This window comes from Erithacus rubecula (genome assembly GCF_903797595.1).
Source record: "Erithacus rubecula genome assembly, chromosome: 9".
Classification (NCBI taxonomy): domain Eukaryota; kingdom Metazoa; phylum Chordata; class Aves; order Passeriformes; family Muscicapidae; genus Erithacus; species Erithacus rubecula.
This window is the reverse complement of record NC_136660.1, coordinates 28,142,332-28,160,257: the sequence shown is the minus strand read 5'-3', so window position 1 is coordinate 28,160,257 and position 17,926 is coordinate 28,142,332. Positions and strand designations below refer to the sequence as shown.

The 17,926-nt window shown below is 36.9% G+C and overlaps 1 protein-coding gene across 2 annotated transcripts in view; it reads right to left on the bottom strand.

Annotated features, from left to right (window-relative positions):
- The window catches only part of ATRNL1 (attractin like 1), a 431,800-nt gene that overhangs the window by 51,316 nt on the left and 362,558 nt on the right, over nucleotides 1-17,926 (bottom strand). The gene's annotated exons all lie outside the window — the stretch shown is intronic.

Below are 17,926 nucleotides of genomic sequence, written 5' to 3'. Positions count from 1 at the left end.
AAAATAAATCATCATAAGGACAACAAAATTGCACTGAATTTTATAGCTTGTATATACACAGATTGCATATTTTATACTAAATGTAGTAATATCAAATTAAAGCTTAGAAAACAGCAAAACCTCTTGATCACACACAGATATCTGAGAGTAGCCAACTTCCCCATCTCAATCCGTGTATCCATGTGAAAGAATTCTGCTTCAACAGCATCCATTACCTAGCCTGCCTAATGCCAAAACTATAAAATGAGAGTAAATCCATATTATATATCAATGGCTAAAGACAGTCAATCCCCCTTGAGAACCCCAGACCAGAAATTCTTTCTTCTCTCTGTCCTGCTAAGGAAATTATTTCTTCAAGGCAGGACCTTCCTGATTTTTTTTGCATATGTGAAAAATAGCTGCAGTGCTACTATATTTATATATGCTTAGAAACTCTCTGAAAATGTGGTCTGTGTGATAATCACCTTGCTTTATCTTATATAAAGTTATGGTAGCAGTGGTGTTGATGGCAGGGGGTTTGTGCTGTTACCAAACTCTCATTAACTGTATCAATAATTCAATTTGCAGATAGATTTCAAATAAATGGTTGATACCATATTGTTCTTGATTTACCAAGGATAGTAGGAGCTGAGCAACTAAGCAAAGCAGTCCACAAGGGCATAGAATAACAAGTTTTTAAGATGAAAATTTACAATGTACCCACATTTCCATTTTTCCAAGTTTTGTGTTCCCTCAGAGACAGGCATTTCACTTTTGAGAGCTTAAACATTTATGCAAGCACTAAAGATATTTCTAAAAGCATTAGGTCAAAACCAACAAAAGCATTTCTTTCTTTTCCTGTTTGCAAATTTTCTAAATGTCTGTCATGTTCCAAGGCAAAATATGAGTTCGACATTTTGATTCAAAATTCAAAGCCAGAAAATTTTCTATTTACATAAAAAATGCAATGTATACATAAATGTCAATTTATTCCAGTATTCTAAGAAAAAATGATAGTTTAGCAAAGTTAAATACATTGCAAAGCACTTGATATAAGGAAAACAAAAGCACTTCCATCATGTAAAGCAATAATAATTTTCTATTTTTCTACTTCCAAGTAACCAGCATTTATTAATGCTCAGTGAAAAATAGATAAATAGATTTTTTTTTTTTTAAACTTCATGGTCATATTTAAAAGGCATTTCTGTAAATTCTTTTAAAGTGACAGCATTAAAGAACTTGGGTAAACTATGACATGTAATTTATAATTGCCATGCCATAGGGAATGACAACTTACATTCACCAAAACCTTTACCAAAGCATGAAACAGAAAACTAAAACCCCAAAAGCTCCAGCTGGTGTTACTAATGCAAGCAATAGTGCATTTAAGTCAATATTCCTGAATTGTCACAACAGCAAATCAAACAATTATTTGAAAACACAGAGAAAATGAAATCTTCATTATAAAAAGTAATTCAGAACATTTTACGCAGACATGAAACAAAAAGGAAAAAATTTACCAGTATGATTTTTAATTTGGTGATTACTTTCTTATAAATCCAAATGATATTTTCTTTTGCTGTGTAACATAAACCCTTGGATCAGCAGGCTCCATCCTTCTCTGTTTGAAGTTTATACTAATGCTCTTCAAAACACAATTGGAGGGAATGATTTCTGATAAATACTCTTTCAAAGGACTTCATCCAAAAATAAAATACAGTAAGAATTTTGTGCTTATCTATTCTTACTAAAAAATTATGACTGCAAAAGCAAGGTGTCTTATCTTACCTCCCATCATTCAGGTTCCCTGGCAAAATAACACAGTAGCATAGAGCAAATGATAATAATTTAGATAGCCTAAGGTTTGTCAGTTGTTTAAAGATAAATACATAACCATGAATCAAAGTTATTTCACAGGGACATAACATGTGCTCTGAAATGTGCCATTTATCATGCATTTTCCATGGATTTTTTGGAAGAGATAAGGCACAAGTTTGTTTGCCCAAAGCAGTAATCTACCATGATTTACTTGCTAGAATTATCTTTTTTTTTCTTTTCCCCTTGTACAGAAAGTGACTTACATTTTTTGTCAAAACCTCAAATGACAGTCACAGATTAATAAAACTTTATCAGTGGAAGACATAATAAACAAACATTTATTTGATAAACTTTTACTCCTATATTCCCTTTTTTACATGCACTATGACAGAAAGAGGTGTGTCAGGGAAGGTGAAAAAAAAAACCAAGTGGCAGAAAACTGTGAAGGAAAAAAAGGATCAAAGAACATACATTACTATTGATAGGGGAAAAAAAAGAGCAACTTAGAGGATATAGAAAGAAAAAATAAGTGAAGAGGGTAGGGATTAAATTAGGCAACAAAAAATAGATAAAGTTTTATCCACAATTTAAGTGCATATTCATGCATTTATTCACAGAAAATAAGTACCAGGAGTTGTCCTCATGGGTTCCTGGATTTTTATTAGAGAAAAGGCTCTACATTCTCCCAATCTTTTCCTGAAAGTCTTAAAAAGCCAAAGTTCAGCTGCCTGGTGAGATTATGAGCTTTGGGAAGATTCTTTTGGATCTGTTTCTGTAAGAAGTAGATTTGGGCTGACTTTTTTCTTTTTTTTTCCTTCACAGGACAGATGACAATACTACCACTGCTGGCAGAAAAACACATGGCAGTGTATGCCATATCCATGTTTTATGAAAGAAAGCAGCAAAAGGGGTGAGTACATTTATTTAAGCATTGAACCACCCCCAGATCTTGCATTATTGTATTTGCCAGTTTGGGAATAAAAGGGTTGATCAGCTTTAAGAGTGCAGACCAAGGAGAAACTGGGAAATGGATTCTGTCCCCCTTGGGTGGGATGGGCAGCAGAAAAGGTGAGAAGAGCAGGAGAGCCAAGACTCAGGGAATGTTCATGGATTTGCTCTCAGTGCTCAGCATCTCCTTGGGGAAAATGCACTGAAACTTCAGCACCAATTTGTATCTATGAAAATATTTAATACTGTGAATATGGGAAGATGAAAAGTATAAAATCTTCTTGTGCTGTCTGTATTCCAAGAAGTGGTGCCTCTCAGAAGTGATATAGAACATTTGATTTTCAGTACTAAGTAATATCCCTCAATATATTTTCTTCAACATTCTAAGCTATGTGCATCCAATTTTTAAAAGTGCATTATTATACCATAAGACAAATACTTCATGTAAGACTAAATGGCTCCAAACTCATGCCAAAAAAGCAATTAGAAAATTGAATCAAGGAATTAAGGATTAATGTGAGCATGTTACACCTGTCAGAAGCAATAAGTATTTTGACAAGAACAGAATAAAGTTTGACAGTATGCACAAATACAGATCTGATATATAAATCAAGTATTAAAATGCAAACAGCTATGCATTAATCAATGTAATGTTCCTAACTAAAATGGTCTTAGTGGTACTTACAAGAATTCATTATAAAAGAACTTCAGTTCTTCTTTAAAAACAGCTTGAATTATGCTTTTTATTGCATTAATTAATTATGTAAATTTAAACTTTGTTTTTAATCATATCATTAAAACAGCATCAATCTGGTGAATTCTACACAAACTAAGCTAGATACCTTGACAAATAAACAATCAAATCTGTTGTTGCAACAAGATTAGGACCAGATTCAGAATGCAAACAGCCACTTTTCTGGATTTTCAATATGCAAGACTTCAAAGGAGGGTAAAAAATGAAAAAGACAAAAAAAAAAAAAAAAAAAGACTAAAAAGACTGTGTCCTCTGAAGAGGTAAGAGATTCAGAAAAGGAGGAAACATAAAATTCAGACTGTTATATTACAAGTATTGACATCTTCATTTGGTCTCAGCTGCTGGTGCTTTTCCTAAATTCTTTGGTTATTTTCTGAGTTACTTGATTTATTTGGGATAAACAAGTCTCAGATTACAAAATGCACTTGAGCACCTAGATTGGATTTTGGTCAAATTCACATGTCTAGATGCAGATTCAAAAGCCTCAAAAGCCTGTTAGTCTTACTATTAGTATTAAAAAATTTCCCAAGATTTGAAAGTCATCTCTACCTGTTGGGCACATTTTGGTCTCTTCAGTGCCTGCTCAGGATTCACTGGCATTCCTGCAGCTGCCCTGGATAAGGTAGCTGATCCCAAAACATCCTTATCAAATTAGGTTTTTGCATTCCAGTTGTGGCCACGTTCTTTTAAAACACAGAAGAAAGCAGAGATTAACTCTGTTTTTTATGGTTAGAAGATGAACCCTGTTACCCTATTCTCCTTTTAATAAATGCATGTTTGAGGTAAATTTTTATGACCTAGAATTAAAGATGAAGTGTCAAATGCTGTGATTGTTCCGACCATTTTCAGTGCAGTAAAGGCAGATTTCTCAGCAATGCTAAGAAAGAAAAGAAAATTCACCCTTACAAAATCACAGAATTCCACTGATGTCATTTGCTTGGGGCCTTTTTGGCCATTTTTTCCTGAGGGAACTCCAACTGTCCCTTGTGCAGTTATCCTTCCAGGAGAAGATGACAGAGTCCCACCTGTAGACAACCTCCATCCCAACTCCTCCTGATTCTTCCCATGGTCATTTACCAAGAGAATCAAACCCAGCAGTAATGCCAGAAGAAAGAAGCAGCACTGTCTTCTTCTCCCAGTAAATTGCCACCCCTTTCACAGCACCTGCTGCTGCCCCAAGGAGAACCTGACACTTGCAGAGTGCTGGAGCTAAGGGAAAGCCTGAGCCAGAAACAGAGCCTGCCATCAGCACTGTGGCTCTGTAGACTGTCAGGGCTGCACCACATTACTATTCCAAGTGTTGGTGAACTAATGAACTAATGCTCATCAACATACTTTTGAGTCTGATCTTCCCATTCACCCACAAGTTTTGACAATTTACTCCACAGATTTATTCAATGAGTAATGAGCTCTAATGATAGTGCAATACAAAAAAAAAAAAAAACAAACAAAAAAAAAAAACCCAACCCAAAACAAAAACAAAAAAACCAAAACTTTCGCAAAACATCATTTGTGTGAAGGAGAAATATACTCCAGAAGCACAGAATAAATAAGTGAGGCTGGGGTACTGAACACTGCTTGTGGCTAGTAGAGGGAACAACAGTTCTTCATGTGACTCCAGGGTTTTACAGAAATTTTGAGCATCTACTGAAGACTTTCATTTAATACACCACATAAAGTTCCTCTCTTGCAATTAGTGAGTGAAAAGCTTCACCTCATTTCAACCTGCAGGAATGGCCCAGAGCCCAAGTGTCCTCAGCACTCTGAGTTTCTACACTGCACCTTCTTTTGCCTGAGGATTTCTAAGTGATTTCTAGTTTTGGCTAATGAGGTCTCATAACCTATGGGAGGTACACAACCACATTACCAACAGCAGCAAAAGCTGGTGAACTTTCTACTGTATCTCATAATTCTTCTACCTTTACTGGAATACTTCTACCTATACACCTTGCTTCTGTGACCAAGTCATGCAGCTGCAACAATTTAGGAGGACTCCACGAACCCTATCAGCCCTTCAAAATGAACAAGTTTTCCCTGAAAACTCCTAGTGTGTCTAATAAAGCTGAGATCAACATGTTTATTGATAATTAAATGCAACCCAACCAAAATTATACTATTATTTCTCATTACTTTTCCAACAGCAAATTATCTTTCCATTGTAATTCTGCCCCACTGTTTTTGCAGAACACAAATCATTAATTTCCTTGTTTCAAAATAAAAAACTCAGACTTTACTGGAACATTATTTTCCATAAGAAAACCAGTGGAAATGAAGAATAAATAGAATACATGAAGATTACAAAGCTGTTATTATGGCCCCAGTGCACAATCTGCATTGTTATCCTTCGATTTATTGTCTTGCTTCTCTATCTCAGCTCTAACAATGAGAGACTGCATTCTTTCATGCAGTCTTTTCTGAGTAGAATATGGTTGTTAGTTCTGTACTGATATTAAATTTATATATTAGCCTTAAAGTCTTTATGCTCAGAAGAGCAATATTTTTATTATAAGAACTATATTTATTTGCAACAAAGTTACTCTCAGTTAAACTAGTAAGAGGCTTCATTTCAAAGCCTAATACTATGTCATGTAGCATTTCATTAGCAAGAGAGTTATGACTTGACATTTTGATTAAAACTGATTTATTAAGACCAAGCTATGAGAAACACCTGTAGATGCATTTATTTTCAATGTGGTTTCCAGAAAGAACTCCTTATCAGGTTTGCTCTTCAGCTTTGTCCTACTGCCTAGAGATTGTTTTTCCTGAACTGTGACATCAGTGTGCACCATCCTGGAATTTTCTTGATTTTCACGAGTGCCTGAACAGAGCACAAGACATTGAAGCTAAGTTAAAACATCAGAGCTGTAAAGAATGCAAGATTGCATTTCTTTATCTGTGTGCCCATGTATGCAACTCCCTGTGTCTTCATACTGTTAAATAAACTTGGTTTTACTTTACTACACATCTTGCCCATTAATGAGGGTAATTCCAGGTTAATATGGAAAATATTGAACATAACTTAGAGCGGATGGTGTGTGTAGTAGTTGTACTGGATTACTGCCAGAGATATCCCCTAGAGCTTCCAGAATATTCCCCTATTAAGCTCTATAAGTCTGATTAAAGGCTGGCAGTGACAGCGTCCAGTTTGTGAGAAGAAATTTATCTTGGCAGCATCCAGGTAGATCCTGTTGGGAAAAGCACCTGAGACTCTGTGTCTGTGGCATATACCAGGAATCATGTATCCCCAGGTACCTTCCTGTAAATTCTTCTGACTGCCATCCTGTAAGTCAAAGTGGTGCTGTGCAGTGAAGTGATGCTAATGGGCAATTGTTTCCCAGATGGGCATATCTGCTGGATCTCCAAGGATTAGAAATGAGAAGTAGAGAATTCTATTATTCCTTTACAATTCAGCCTTAAAGACCCATCTATGAAAACTCATTTCCCTGGGGATGAATGACTGACAGTCCATCAGTGCTTGAGCTTGAGCTGATCACTTCAGAGCAGAGTCATTCCCATATGTCACAATGGGTTAATCTTACCCCAGACTGCCTGCAGAAGGGGACATGGTCCCCTCAGAGCCACTACTGACTTTCCAGGGTTGGGAAAGATAAAGTACAAGGCACAGTTTAAATTCTTGCAGGCTGACAATGACTGTGGCAACAGGCAGGGCTAAGCATGAGCACAGTACAGGTGCTTTCATGGGGAACAAGCAAACTGAACCAGCTGCAGGCTTCTGAAATGTCCCTGAGGAGCCCAGAAGGGCTGTCCTTTGCTCAGGGAGGGGATCTAGAGTTTCAATCTGTCATTGTGACACTGAAACTCAGACAGAAGGCAGAAGCTCTAAGTTACCTTTTGTGACTGCAGAGACCTTATTCCTGTAGCTCTGCAGCACCCTAGAGTCATAAAAGATAAGGTTTGAACATCATTTAGGAGATCTATGCCAGACGTGAGGGTTGGGAAAGGTGAGTGTCCTGAAAGGATTATGCTGCATTTTGCATTTCTTGCAAAATTGGAAAGAAAATATAGTATCCTGTATGTCATCCAAAATACAGTGCTAGTGAACTCCTCAACAGTGCCTTTTCAAGTTCTTTTCTAACCTCCTGGCCATATGCAGGACGCCTAGTGAATGATAAATTAAAACATTTCTACCTGGAATTGTAATAATAAAAAAGACAACTAAATCAAGACATTGTGAAAACTAGCTGTCAGCAGAAGGGATTAAAGTGCAAACTTGGCAATATTCTTAATGCAGGACAAAAATGTTAATGGCATCAGAATAACAAATTGCTTTCTATCAAGACAACTTACACAGATCACAGACTCAGGAATGTAGGGAGGACATGAACAAAAGTCTCAAAGCATGACAGAGCTTTTATTTTCATTGTCCATGCCATGGCCCAAGGACAGCTGTAAAGTGTGTACACCAGAGCCAAAACCATTCTGAAACAAATGATCCCTATTTAAGATTTGAAAGTCTATAGAAGTTTTCATGCCAGTGACCGCATGTGGACATCGTGGATCTGATTGTAGCTGCTCCAGCAGCAGGAAGAGCAATGATAAATAAAAGATTTCTGTTTTCCAAGGAAAAAGTATGGGATGGTAGCAAAAGGGAGCCTGGTTTGGCTGTGTTATATGGTGGTAGCAGCAGCAGGTGCCAAACTGCTTTGGCAGAGACTGCTGCCAGCAAGGGAGAAGGGAGAGGGCAGGTTGGCAGGAGTGAGAAAGCACAAACCAAACCTTGTCTAAGGTGCTGCAAGATGAGTCTCACTTTCCTCTCTTGAAGACCTCCATCACCTACCCTGACCATTCACCAATCTGAAAACATAAATGAGTAGTTTTTTCACTTGAATTAATTCAAATCCTAAATATCAGCTGCTTAAATCAGCACAGCACTCGAGTAACAGCAGAACTATTTTGATTTACACCAGCTGCAAATATGACACTGTTCTGCATTTATTAATTGTGTCCTTGAAAAATCCAGCAAATAAACTCAAGCTCAAGTATTATCATTTAATGTTGTTTTCTAAGATGCTCCCCATCAAGATTGTTAGTACTTACTGTGCTCATATTCAGATTTTCACTAAAAATGCACCAAAGAAATGGAAGCTACAGGATCTAATCTGACAAATAATTAGACACATGAGAATTAGTGCTTGGAGAAACTTTGCATTAAAGCAAACACAATTACTTGCATGAATGAAACTATTTATTCTTGTTACTCATGTTAGCTCAACATATCTGATGGAATACTTAGATTTTTTTGAAAAGAGACAGATTATTTACTATCAAAAAAAAAAAGGAAAAAAGCCTGCTGCTTTAAAATATTACAAAATTTGTATGATTTTTACTAAGCCAGTACAGATCTACAGTATAAAGGATTTGGTGAACCCCACCTAAATGGAAAGTAAATAAGCCTATTTTTTTGGGTTTTTGGTATTTTTTGGTGGGGGGGTTAGGGGTTTTAAAAAGTTTTTTTTGCTTTTGTTTTGTTGGTTTTTTATCCTTGTGTATGGTGGGGGTGTTTTTGTTGGTGTTTTTTTTTTTTCGTTTTAGGTTGGAAGGGGGGGTTTGTTGGTTTGTTTGTTTGGGTTTCTTTGTTACCATATTCAAAGCTTGCTTACACTCTTGGGCATTGCTAACTGAAAATGAGTTCTATGGAAATATAGCCCAGCTCAACTCACCCTTCTGTTCCAGTCATATTTCCTGTGGCACAGCAGAACTCCTCATTATGCCATATATTTATTATTCCCTTCATTAAGGTGGTACTCAGTTACCACCAAGAAAAATCATGATTCACATGAAATTCCATAGTCCCAATTGTAATTGCATGAAAGTATTTATTTTGCTTCAGAAAATGTTCTTAAAATTTTACATTGCAAAATTTAGCAGCAGTGATGACTTTAGCATCTTATCTTCAAAAGAAATGCCATTTTCACAGCAGGACTGACCATCTTTTTGAAATAGTTTCCTTGAAAATTCACAAATTTGTGAACTTTTCATGGGAGTTTCCCTCAGAGCCTTGCATTCCATTAAGATTTGTACTCTGCCCATACATTTTCCATATCTAACCAAATGATTTCTCTTCCCCTAAGTTTATGCATGAAGTTTAAATCACTGAAAGACTAAAGCAGAGTAATGTTTGCCCTGTACATCAGTCAACAGAACAGTATAACACATTTACTTTTGGTCTCTATGTAAACTCTGATTTATTTTAGCAGTGACTAAAGGATAAAGGGGCAGACAACACATTTTACCATTATTTTCTGATTCCTCTTCCCTTTTCCCACCCCTTCCCAACACCTTTCCCAGTCCTATGGAAATAAATGCTCTGTATCATGCCACTGGCTAACAACAAGCAGAAGGAGCAGGAACTTATTTACTTCAGCAAGGGTTGAGATTTGAGATCAGTCACCAAGCAGATGTTATTTCTGAAGCTGAAAGTATTCATGATGATTGTTACTATAGAAACCAAGCTTTGTAAAATATTCCAAACAAACACTCCTTTATTACCCTGGGCTGCTCTGCATTAAGGCTGCATCCCACAGTAAGTTTTCAACTGGGCACTTTTTCTTTCTGGTTATTTGCTTTCAATAGTAACCACAAGACAGGATTTCTGTAGGTCTTAGAAGAGGCTGTATCACAGTACCAGCCATCCATAAAATGACACACACTGAACCCATTCAGCACTAAACTCCTGGCTCTTTGATTTCCCCCCACTGTGGGCAGCCACTCAAATCAGTTTCCCTGTTCAGCAGCAGCGACAAACAGGAACCCACAGCTAATTCCTGTGGTTAGATCAGCAGCACAAAACCAGCAGTGGTTACTAAATGCCAGCCCCAGCCTCTTTAGCAATTAAACCATTCTTCATTCTCAGTACTTTGTGAAGCCTGTGTGTCACACAGAAGGCATCTCTCCTGCCTGTCCTGTCATAACCACGGGTTTGAGAGTTGCTCTCTGTGTTCATCAAAGTTTGGATCCCAGTTCCAGTGGGAATGCCTGGCCCAGGGAGAGGGCAGGAGAGGGCACAGATGCCACTGCTGGGTCACCTGGGAGCACCATGGCCCTGCCCACACCTGTGCTTGGTACGGAACCAGCTCTCCCCCTGCCACAATTCAGCCTCCACAGATGGGGAACAGGACAAACTGCAAGCAGAGGTCAAGAAGTGGCAGCTGGCTTCTTGTAGCACAGGGAAAGGAAAACTGCACTTAAGGTTATGCAAGGAAATTAGGAGTTTTGTTACAGAATGAATGTACCATGTGGACACAGTGAATGTTCTTTGTCTGAGGCCTGTCTCCTTTTACAGAGAAGTCCTTACACTAATATTTCAAAATATAGGTACGTTCAAAACAGGTATGGTCACAACTTCTGATTATTACAATTAAAATTACAAAGCCATTTTCATCCTCAACTTACTGCCATGTGCTCATAGTCTCCTTTAACTTTTTATGCTGTTTTTCTGTTCAAACAGGACAATTTTACCCAAATCTTTCAGAAACTTCTCAGTTATCTTTGAGATGTGTGACAATTACAATTTTCCTCTAATACCAGTTCCATCCAGGGCTTACAATTTAATTTAAAACTTGGCGTTGACTCAGGTAACATTAAGGATTTCTGCTTTTCATTATTGTAAAACAAATCTGTTTTAAAATACAGCGATGCAATCAGAGTACAATTAGATTTCCATAAGAATATACAGAAGTATGGGATTGCATGTGCCACTGGCATCTATTGTAACACACTAGAGCAGGAAAGCATTAAGCAAGAGAGCACAACTAAAGAGCCAGCTAAAGAGTTTTAGTTGTGGTGATTTGTTCAGTGGCAATGGTGTGCTGAAGATAATAATAAAATTAAAAATATATATATGAGATTTTAATCCTGAGAACTGTGTGACATAAGATATTCTGGAAAAAGGTCACAGACAAAGCAGGCATGTTTTATGAAGATAGAGCTACAATTTGGAAGTGACTGTGGGACAGAATACAGAGAATGCAATAAAGTCATGGCACTTGTCCTGGTGGACCAGTGCCCAGAGAGGGAGGTGCTGCAGTTAAATCCTGTGGTTACAGAAGGCAAAGGGTCCAGAGAACACACAAGCTCTCTTTTCACTGGCAGCTATCTATGGATGCCCAGAACATCTCCAAAGATTTTGTGCCTGTGAAGTAGGTTGTGCTTTCTCCATGGATGGCTGGGCCCAACGTGGCCAAAGCCAAATCCTCTGGATAGGGGCACTCAAGGGATCACAGCAGCTGCAAGGATTCCAGCTGCCTCCTCCTTCCCAGCTTCCTTGAGTCAGCTCCAATTAAGGCCACATTGACTTGAGGTGACTTTTCCCAACACATGGAATTGTACATTTATGCAGACATGCTACCTACACAAAAAACCTGTCATCATTTCTTACTCTGCTATCAGAAATCTCTGGAATATGATGTTGGAGGAAAGATTTCATAAAAGCTACATCAAAGTCCTTGAATTAAAAATCTTCTTGAAAACCTTCTCAGTCCCAGACAGAGCAATTTCTCATAATTCCCCAAATGTCTATTGAAGTAAGTTGCACTAAAAGGTTCTAGAGCCATCAATATATTTAAAAATTTAATAGATGTCTTTTAGTTCTCTTTGACCATAAATTGCCTGAATGGCTCCTACTCTCTCCAGTTTCCTTGTCCCTGATTTTCTGCTGTGACATTTTTGGATGACTTCCAGTTCTGATTGTTGTAAAGTCCTTGTTTTTGCAGAATCACCTAGTGTAGAAATTTGCAATTCCAAACACTATCTTTTTTGGTCTGTTTATCAGCTAATACTCTTTGCTTAAGCAATCTTTGCCCTTCACATTCCAATTGGTTTTGTCCTTATTCAAACTTCTATGAATTTGCCATAAGTAATGTAATTTAAAACACAGATGAATATTTTTCTTAATTTAAGAAAAAAAATTATCTTTGGGTTATCTTCAGGGATGAGAAGTATCTAAACATATATAATGACAGGCTTAATTTGGATCATTAACATTTCACCCATTCAATCTTTAAAATACTGAGGTTTATCTTTATATTTTCGTTTTTATATTTAAAACATTTTTTTTATGTTCACATGAAAGCCTCTTTGTATATTTATAATTTTCCTCCAGCTTGCCTGGTTTTGTTCATTAGAGTTTCCTAATTTTCTGTGAACTGCTGAGCCAGCTGAAGATTTTAATTGGATATATCACTTTATTTTTTTCTTGTAAGAACCTTCTTATTAAAGGCTACTCATGTAGATGATATAGATGTTAATCAACTTGCATCTGTCCTTCTCAAAGGTTCAGCTAGGTCCCTAATTAACCATCTGTAAACAAACCCTTGCTGGATCACAGGGCTCAGGCATTTCTTGTGGGGTAGCAAAGGCTGGTAAGGGCCTCCTGCTACCTCTCAGCCCTGCTGCAAATATTTGACTTCTCTCAGTATACAGAAAGTAATTGGAAAAAGACAAGTGACTCACAGTCTAGATTGCAGATCACTGGATTCTCTCTAATTGAGTCATTGTTATTATGAGAAAGATTTAAAAATTGCAGGTGTCTGTTGCTCCCAGGAGGTGTCAGGTGCTTTAGCAGTGCTAAGAGTTGTGTATTCCAGAGCTGTAAGAAGCCAGGATAGAGAAGACCATACATTTCCTATGATGAAAGTCATCAGAGCCAGTCTTTAAAAATAAAATTACTTCCAAAGATATAAAATACAGGGTTTCCTCTCCCACCTAGAAAGGAAGGCACATTATTCTGCACATTTCCCAAGATCCTGGTCTTCCAGAACAACAACGGTGTTCACTAGAAATTTCTTTCCTATTTTTGATTTGTTAAATCAACATTTGTCTCCTTTAAGACTGTTTTCAAAGCTCACATTTCCCTGACTGTGCTGTAGCACTTTGTACACTCTGCAGTGGCCACAGGAGTTTCTCTGCAGCTTCAAGAAGAGTAACTAAGCTCCCTAATAAATCTGGTCTCTCACAACCTCCTAGGGAGCACATGGACACCTCATGTGCCAGTGCAATAAGGGTATCCTTTTTTCTTATAATATATTTGGCATAATACACTTGAAGCATTCTATATTTATATCTATGCCATTCCCAGCATGCTGTTATGGACCACATCTGCTGACAAAGACTTGATGCACACCCTGTAGCTCTTTCCTTATGGGCTGCTCACAGCTGTGACACAGACAGACTCTGTTATTGCCCATGCTTAGGAGCAATTTCTAGCACAAAAGGAAACTATCTTCTCTGTTCTTACAAGCAGATAACTCACTGACGTGTGTCAGGAGGCATTATTCATTTCTACCTCACAGAAGCCCATCAAGGGTGCCACTCAATCACATGGAAGGGATTACAGCTACTCTGAGCCACTTCCAGTGCTGCCATCATATCTATTTCTCATCCTCCCGTCTTCTGTTCACTACCTTACTATAAATTACAGGTATTACCTGCATTGCTGTTAATCCACACCTAAAAAGTTTTTGTGTGATGACCACAAATGCTGGACCATGTGGAAGTGAGATCTTTTCCCCAGCATGTCCTGTGAGCAGGGAGCAGGACAGAACCCACATAACTTGGCACACACGACTTCAGAGGCAGACACTCATTTTGATTTAGTACTAATATTTCAGTGGTACTGTTTTATGCTTTCTACCAACATTTCAGCAAGAGATCATTATGACTCTCATGTTCAAAGAACTTTATTTTGTCTTTAATTCTCCAATTGATAGAACTGAACAGCACTTGTATGTAATTAGGTCCCTATTATATAGGTTTTAAGAGCTAAGAAGGATCATTAGGAATTGAAAAGAAAATAAAGACATAAAATGAACTTGCTAATCACCAAAGGTTGAAAACAAAAATTGATGAAGGGAGAAAGCAGAGGCACAAATCAGAGATCTAACCTTTTTCTGCAGTTCTATGCTCCTCTGACTCAGTGATCTCTCTCAAGATCCAGATTTGTTACAGCACATCCATTTCATATTGATTGCAACAGATTGTGTAACACGAGACATCTTGTCTTTGCAATTTTCCAGATTCTTCTGAAAGTAAACTCATCAAATCATCTAAAAACATGTTACCAGAGCTCTTCAATATTGCATCTACCACATCTTTCCTTCCCATTACCATGTACATGCAGATGATCAAATTAATCCCACACAGACCATCATCACAGCTGCTGTGTCAGATATAATCCACTGCACCTCTGCTCACCTGTTCCACACTAGCAGGACAAAAAGTCCTCTTCTTTGGAGGACTGATCTTGAAAACACCTAAATATGTTTTGTAACAGTTCTTCTCAGCTCTGAATGTCAAGGCACTTCTCAGTTTTAAGTATCTGGAACTTATCTAAAAGCTCATGGTATATACACTTGATATTTCACTCAGCACCAGTGAGCATTTTGGGCCTCCTACCTAATGGTCCTAGGAGCTGGAAGTTAAAGTGTTAGATAATCAAAATTAGGAGATTGACAGCATTCCACTAAGATACACAACACCTGCTTTGGGCCTTTATATTTAGGGTGAAACAAATGAAGGAATTAGCTTTATAATCTAAGAATATAAGAAGTAAACCCATACCACAGTCTCTAATTTCCATTTTTTTTTTCTGCTGTGAAACATAGCATATGCATAATGTATAGCAATATGATCTACAGAGCTTTTATTGATGATTGTTTGGTGTGATCTATAACTCATATCTTGCTCATTTGTGAGTAAAGCAAGTCCTCCCAAACTCTTGCTCACACATAAACATGCAATGAATATCCCTTTAGGAAGGCCACATTATTCCTGAATGTCACAGCTTATGCAAGTCCTGCTGAAGAAAGCACAGAACTAAGTGATATCACAAAATTACCCACTCCAAATGCATTATACATTGGAGAAAAAGAAGTAATTTAGAAATGCAAAATTTTTCCCCACAGAAGAGTTTTGGGGTTTTTTTGGGGGCTGTTTTATTTTTATTTGTTCATTTTTAAAAATCTTTTAACATAAAGCTACTTTCTGTTAATTCAACTGCATAATCACAAGATGGGCCAGGTTGGAAGTGACAGTGAGATCCTGCTCAAGCAGGGTCATGGCACAGGATTATGCTGAAAAACAGAAAACTGTAAAATTCTCAGATTTTATGATTTCATTTATAATTTGCATCAAAAATTTTTTCCTGTCTGGGTTGCATTTGATAAATATGAAAGATTTTACATAGTGTGTATTTCTAGTTCCTTGGGTTTTGGACCAAAGTTCTATAATTTCCAGTGCACACAGGCATCCAATGCTTTCACCATCAACATCTCCGCAGTACATGATGATTAGGGAAAGATTTTTACATGCTTAAATTTCTTTTAATTTTGAAGAATTAGGGCTAAAAGATTATATGATTTTTTGTCTATATTTGGTCACATCGCTTTCTCTAAAAATTCCAAAAATCCAAGATTTTTAGAAGCTACAGCCCAAAAATCTGTGAGTAAGGGATGCTCTTTCACTAGTCCATAATAAAAGCAGAACACAGAAATATGATGCAAAGAAAACAGATGTAATTACCTATCACAAGAAAAAAACAGATGTAAAAAAAAAAAAAAAAAAATGAAGTTAGCTCTTTAGAACTAAGGAAAATTAAATTTAAACCAACACTCTTATAATGTATTCTTGACAAAGACCAAAATGATGGAATGTCACTTTTCTTTCAATGTCTATGCTCAGCTTGAAATAAAGATAGCACTTTAATACCATTTAAAAGTACATGTTAGCTATTATAACATCATTTGTTTCAGTCACTCATTACTAATACCTAAACACAAAGTAAAAGTTCAACAGCTCCGTTGACAGCATGATAAATTGCAAGAAACCAAATGAGTAAAACATACTACACTTGCCATCACACAACCAGGGAGATTGTAAAAATAACAGAAATCTTTAATTAACTCAGGAAATTAAAAGGTGAGTTTAATAAAGAAGCTTAATAACAAGACACGCTCAGATGAACTCATGGGCACATGTTAATCAAGAACAAGGAATAATTTCAGGTACATGACTAGATACTTATACACAGCTTAGATTAAACAAAAGATAAATGTGTTAAATCCACATACTGATGAAGGGATGATGTTATAAACACAGGCACTGACCATAAGTGTCTGATAACAAAAAATGGGGAGCAGGGAGGATTCCTCAAAGGGCACAAGTTAAATGAGAAACTACACTGAGACTCAATGTGGTTTATACCATGGAAGATTCTTATTGCCCTGTGGTTACATATAGATAATAAAAATTTATATTGTAGGTGGGGGTTTTCAGAACAGAGCTGTACTAGCATTCAATTAACTACTGCAGCAAATGTTTAATTAACTCTTATTTTTGATAGCTGTCTAATTCCTTTGGTTTCAACAAATATATTTACTGAATGTGCACTATAAATACAGACAACAAGTAGTACTTGTGGAGAACTCACTGTACACATTCAATAGGTGTTTATATAGAACCAAAATATGGTTCTTTTCTATTCAAATATTCTGAAAATTACCAACATTAGGAAGAAATGTTTGTTCTGAAATATTTAATTTGAAAAAAAAAACCAGAAAATTTTACAGTGTTTGAGGTGTTTAAATACATAACATTGCTGCTTCAGTGATATTCTTAATGGATAACAGTTGAAAACAAGATATTTCAATTAAGAGTCCCAACAATCAATCAAACAACTTAACTACAAAACCTCCCTATAAATAAGTTATAGTCTCCTGAAATTAGAGCGTTTAAAACACAGAATACAAACAACAGTATCCTGAATTTAATGGGTAAAAGTATGACTAAGTTATTCATTAAATAGCACCAAGGATTAGAATTGTCCTTCTTCAGCCATGTGGAAAATGTTTGGAAAGGTTCATCCCCTCCAGCTCTAACACAACTTTCAGGAAATAGCCACAGGCTTCAGCAGTTTTACACTTTCCTGGTAGATTCTCAGTTCCAAACAAAGGTAACTCTTGTTTAGCCCAAGCCTTACAAGATTCTTATCAGCTGGAGCACTCCAGATGCTGCTTTCAGTGACAAAATACAAATTTAATGAAAACAACAGGGTTTACATTGAAAAAAATGAATTATATTTGAAACATGTCTCAGCATTTCATGTACATGTGGCTTTGATAGTGATAAACTACCAAGTGGATTTTAATATGGAAATACTCTTTTAATGAACATTTACAAATGATCTCTTGGCTCTTCTAATCTCAGTCCTTATTCATCTTGGAAATTCTGCTTTTGTTCTTCCTACAAAACGTGTTCCATGAGCTACAGAATTGAACTTACTCAATTTATAACCCATGTTTTTTAACTCGTTCAAATGAATTTGGCAATGCATGGTGGTGCCACATTTATTCTCAGCAGCCATGCCTCCCCCTCCCCCACAACCCCCAGTTTATTCATTTCCTAGAGGAAATT